General features: G+C 41.6%; 1 long non-coding RNA gene across 1 annotated transcript in view; it reads right to left on the bottom strand.

Annotated features, from left to right (window-relative positions):
• The window catches only part of LOC138648728 (uncharacterized), a 38174-nt gene extending 37440 nt beyond the window's left edge, over positions 1 to 734 (bottom strand). Inside the window, exon 1 of the long non-coding RNA XR_011315180.1 lies at positions 515 to 734. This is a non-coding gene — a long non-coding RNA (uncharacterized lncRNA). The remainder of the gene's footprint in view (positions 1 to 514) is intronic.
• Between the last annotated feature and the right edge of the window lie 5266 nt (positions 735 to 6000).

Consider the following 6000-nt stretch of genomic DNA (forward strand, 5'->3'; position numbering starts at 1 on the left):
ACTATAATACTGCCCCTATGTACAAGAATATAACTACTATAATACTGCTCCCTATGTACAAGAATATAACTACTATAATACTGCTCCCTATGTACAAGAATATAACTACTATAATACCGCTCCTATGTACAAGAATATAACTACTATAATACCGCCCCTATGTACAAGAATATAACTACTATAATACTGCTCCCTATGTACAAGAATATAACTACTATAATACTGCTCCTATGTACAAGAATATAACTACTATAATACTGCCTCTATGTACAAGAATATAACTACTATAATACTGCCCTTCTGTACAAGAATATAACTACTATAATATTGCCCCCTATGTACAAGAATATAACTACTATAATACTGCCTCTATGTACAAGAATATAACTACTATAATACTGCTCCTATGTACAAGAATATAACTACTATAATACTGCCTGTATGTACGGTAATATAAGAACTATAATACTATTGTATGTAATATTAACCATTAACCTTGCTTTTGATCACTTACCCATATTCCTCATGATTCACCATGTTGCGTACATACTGGAGGCTGATTAATAACCTGTAATTGTGAGAACACAATAGATGAGTTTCTTAAGAAATGTCTGTATTGTTTTATTGATTGATGAGATCCATGCGGCAGGATGAGGAATGGAGGGGTGATGTGGTTAAGGTGCGGGCAGCAGGTGATGCGATCGCTTCCTGCCGGCGTGGAATGTTCACGAGGGGAAAGTCTCAGCTGACGGTAGAATGTATGGTATGATGATGATGGAACTTTCACTTCTCTCTCAAAGAAGAAGAAGACCAACTACATGGCAGTTTGTACCTAACTCTGTACATTGTAAAACAAGAAACAGAAAGATTAAAAAAACTATAAAAAAAAAAGAAATCTGAACAGAAAGGTTTTAGGGTGAAATACGGCGTATGGACAGGGAGGATCCTGACGTGACTTATCCATCCAATGTCTTTAGTGGGTTCTCACAGGGGACATATGACGCAGTCTGTCAGCCTGGAGACACCGTGCAAGATTTTTTAATCAACATCATTACCAAAGTTACTTTATTATTTTTTATTTTACCTGCATTGGAGAAATGAGCACATTGATTGCAAAGGTCTAAATTATTAAAAGGGTTTTTCCTTTAAGAAAACTGGCGCCCATATGCACCAATATACCTAAAATAACAAACAGAGCAGTTACTCATCCTCCCTGGATCCAGCTCCAGCTCCCCCGATACTGATCAGCTCTCTATATAGAAAGCACAACCGCTGAGCTCAGTGATTGGCTGCAGCGGTGATAGACACTGTGGGAACCATGTCACATGTGCAGCCAAATCACTGAGACCCAAGCAACCGCAGGGAGCCGGCGCCGGACTCGGTGAGGACAAGTACCTGCTCTGTTAGTTATTTAAGGAATCATAGAATGTTGAGGATCACTTTCTATAAAATGGAAAACCCCTTTAAGGAAATCCATTAGTAATAACACTGGTAGGTTTCCAGAAAACAACTTCCACCCTGCCACTGAATAGTGTCATTATGGCCTCTGTTTTTCATCCGCTGATTTTTTTTTCACTGCCAGGATGGAGGGTCCCCTTAAAGGGGTTTCTCACTCCGGGGTAGACTTTCTCCAAGCAGTGGAGCTGGCGGAATACAGCAAGAGGCTAGTCGGCAAGTGACTGCTCAAACTGGCCAGCAGAGGCGAATCCTAACTGCAAGTATATTGCACACTGTTATTATTTCTCTAGGGTGGGAACTCCTTTAAAGGGGACCTGTCATCAGATAAAAAGAGGGCATTTTTTAAAAAATTTTTCTCCCTCTGTCAAGGTGACTATTCAATTATTTTGTAAATCTACCTGTTTATTTAGTGGTAATTTTGATGGGCTTTACATAAGGGAGTGGCTCACAAGGTAAGACACGCCCCAGAGGATCCTCAAGCCACACCCCCTTATAAAAACCATGAAAAAAATAGCATCAAATTAAAAAAAACTAATATTTTTTGGAACTGTATGGTGAATTTACAAAAAAAAAAAAAAAAGAAGAATGACAGGTGTCAGCTTAATTGATTACAGTGGAAATGTGGCTGCGTATGCAGAGTTGCTACAAAGCTGCTGGACCTTGGGTTCATTCCCCTTTTATTAGCTGAAACTGCCTATGCAGAGCCATGGCCAACCAGAGCACCACACTCCATGGGATCATATATAAATCCCAGATTCAATTCATGGTTTAAAGGGATTTTCCACTTTCAATAAAATGGACTCCAAAAGCTGTCAGGGTACTCGCCCTCATCCAGCACCACCTCTTTGCTGCTTTTTCAGTCTCTTTGGTATGGCTGCAATAGTGACATCATGTCATCGGCGAGCCACTTAGCTCACTGATTGGTGTAGAATCAGCGCTGGACCTGGGGAGGGTGACTACACTTTAGTTAGTATTTTTCATGCAAAGAGAAGGCCAAAACGGAAAACCTCTACAATGTACAACATGAAGATGTTATATTATTTATTCCAACCCAGGGCTCTCCCGCTGGTATTGGCATGCTGGGAGTTGTAGTTTTTTTTTTTAAAGCAGATCACTATATTATAAGAAGGCGTCTCGGACTTTGGTGCATGATGCAAATCTATAGATGTCTGCTGAAATAGCTCCAGGGAGGGGTTCAGGTGTAATCACCCGGCCATGAGGAAGAAGAGCAAGAATGTGGATGAAGTAATCGGGAGTAATACTCTCACACTGCAAAGTGACGGAATGTAGAGAAATTTATGATGCAAGCGCAAGTAATGACCAAGGCGGGCACCCGGAGACACCGTCTGATGGAGAGACCGGTCACTGTCATAAATGGTGATGTGATGCCTGAGCAAGGAAAATCAGAGGGCAACTGCTGGGTGGTCTGATAAAGAACCAGTGCTGGCATGTGCAATGACTTATGATCAGTAATCTACAGCCGTTGTATAACTACAACTCCCAGCATGTCTCTACAGCCTTACGGAATGTTGGCTATACATGGAACTTAATTAGAAATCTGTATGCATCAGCTCCCCCTAGTGGTGGCTACAGGCAACTAGAATTCTATAATTAAAAGGGGTTATTCCCATCTTCATAAATGGATATTACCAGACAGAGCTTGCAATGACAAACACTTTTGCATTTTACTGTTTATTAAAACTTGCATCCATTCTTGAGACATTAACATTTTTCTTTTGTTTTGCAACTCGTTGCCTAGGAGACCGACCACTGCTGGTGTCTAGTTTGTAAGCACTGTGCGGCAGTTGTCTGAGATTATGAGGTCCAGCCATCCAAGCATCTTCGGAAAAGTGGTTACAGGCTCAATAGAAAAGAGCTTGGTAACACTGAGAGTGTACTGCAGCCTAACAGAGGTGGCTGGTCTCCAAGGCAACGAGGCGTAAATAAAAGTGCTAATATCTCAAAAACGGATGAAATTATTAATAAGCAGCGAGTTACAGAATTGTTTGTATTTACAAGTACTGTCTGATTATACCTTTTTTCTTGAAGAATGGAGAGTAACCCTTTAAGTGTCTATGCAGTGGACTTGGAGCGCTCCATGTAATAAATTGGAAATTATGTGCAGGTTTCTCAGGGGCATCAGAACATTTCCGTAATAAACACTTAAAGGGGTTATCCAGAACTTTCATATTGAGGACCTATTTGTATGATTGGTCATCAATATGAGATCGGTGGGGGTCTGACACAAGACACCCCCAAGTGATCCTTTACTAATAACCTATTCTAAAAAAAGGTAGTCAAAACATAAGTCACGAGACAACCCCTTTAATTTATAGCCGTCCTCCCTATTGAGTTTCCAGTTTTCAAAATCTTTTGATGTGAAGCTGCTCAAATGTATCACTAGTCACAAGAACAATGTGGAGTCGTCATAAGTATTCATCAAGGAACAAAAGCCTCTATGGTTGGAAAGTCCTTCCCTACAATGGGACTCTTATGTGAAAAAAAAAACCTTTAAGTTGAGTTTTTAAATGATTTATTTCTATAACAAAAGTTCATTTTAATCAATAGATCTTGGAATAAGATTAAGTTCTACAATTGGATGTGTTTTAATAAAATGTTCCTGTGCCGAGATAATCTTATAAATGTGTCCCTGCTTTGTACTGTGTAATGGTTGTATGCGACCATATAGAAACATGGTCTGATCATTCCACAGCTCCTGGGCAGGGGAGGATCACAGGTGACTATTTGAGAGATTAAATAAAGGCAGCAAAATGTTTTCTCTCTCAAATAGAATCACCTGTGATCCTGTGCTGTAATGTCTGTATAGTCTTTTGCTTCCTCCCCTGCCCAGGAGCTGTGGAATGATCAGACCATGTTTCTGTACGGTCGCATACGACCATTACACAGTACAAAGCAGGGACACATTTATAAGATTATCTCAGCACAGGAACATTTTATTAAAAACACATCCAATTGTGGAAATTATTATTATTCCAAGATCTATTGATCAAAAAGAACTTTTGCTCGTGGGAAAACCCCTTTAAAGAACTTTAGCTACAACATGAGGAGTCCGATGAAAAAGGATTTCTGTACAAACGTCTATTGAGAGTTTGCTGCTTTCATGTATGTGCAGAGATAAACCCGAGGAATGCGCTCCGTTTATTTAGTGGCAGAAATATGTTGTCTTGTGACGCAAGTGCAATTATAGAACGATCCTGTTATCTCCGCGGATGTCAGGGTGAAGGAAAACATAATATACCAATCATAAAACGCAGGGTAGCAGCACATAGCGCAAGGATCGGACCGAGGAGCTCACAGGAGTTAGGAGGGATTAAGAATATTTGGCAGGAAATTCTATCTGCCCTAATCTGCTCTGCAATGTATTCTACAGTCAGCGAGTCCAAGAGAGAACAGAAGAAACTACCTGCAACCTTCTCAGATCCCTATACGTGTACATAAGAAGCAGTATTATAGCAGTTATATTCCTGTATATAGCGGCAGTATTATAGTAGTTACATTCCTGTACATAGCGGCAGTATTATAGCAGTTATATTCCTGTACATAGGGGCCACTATTTCATCCTTCTTCTCCGCTAGATTTCTGAAACTTAACATGGACAAAACAGAATTCATCATCTTTCCCCCATCTCACGCGACCCCCTCCCCCCCCCCAACGAACCTATCCATTACAGTAAATGGCTGCCCTCTCTCCCCAGTCCCACAAGCTCGCTGCCTCGGGGTAATCCTTGACATTGATCTCTCCTTCAAACCACATATCCAAGCCCTTTCCACTTCCTGCCGACTTCAACTCAAAAATATTTCACAAATCCGTTCATTCCTCAACCAAGAATCTGCAAAAATCCTAGTCCATGCCCTCATCATCTCTCGCCTTGACTACTGCAACCTCCTGCTCTGTGGCCTCCCCTCTAACACTCTAGCACCCCTCCAATCTATTCTAAACTCTGCTGCCCGACTAATCCACCTGTCCCCCCGCTATTCCCCGGCCTCTCCCCTCTGTCAATCCCTTCACTGGCTCCCCATTGCCCAGAGACTCCAGTACAAAACCCTAACCATGACATACAAAGCCATCCACAACCTGTCTCCTCCATACATCTGTGACCTCGTCTCCCGGTACTTACCTACACGCAACCTCCGATCCTCACAAGATCTCCTTCTCTACTCCCCTCTTATCTCCTCTTCCCACAATCGTATACAAGATTTCTCTCGCGTATCACCCCTACTCTGGAACCGTCTACCACAACATATCAGACTCTCACCTACCATCAAAACCTTCAAAAAGAACCTGAAGACCCACCTCTTCAGACAAGCCTACAGCCTGCAGTAACCACCGATCGACCAAACCGCTGCATGACCAACTCTACCCTCACCTACTGTATCCTCACCCATCCCTTGTAGATTGTGAGCCCTCGCGGGCAGGGTCCTCTCTCCTACTGTACCAGTTATGACTTGTATTGTTCAAGATTATTGTACTTGTTTTTATTATGTATACCCCTCCTCACATGTAAAGCGCCATGGAATAAAT

Source organism: Ranitomeya imitator, chromosome 9 (assembly GCF_032444005.1).
Source record: "Ranitomeya imitator isolate aRanImi1 chromosome 9, aRanImi1.pri, whole genome shotgun sequence".
Classification (NCBI taxonomy): domain Eukaryota; kingdom Metazoa; phylum Chordata; class Amphibia; order Anura; family Dendrobatidae; genus Ranitomeya; species Ranitomeya imitator.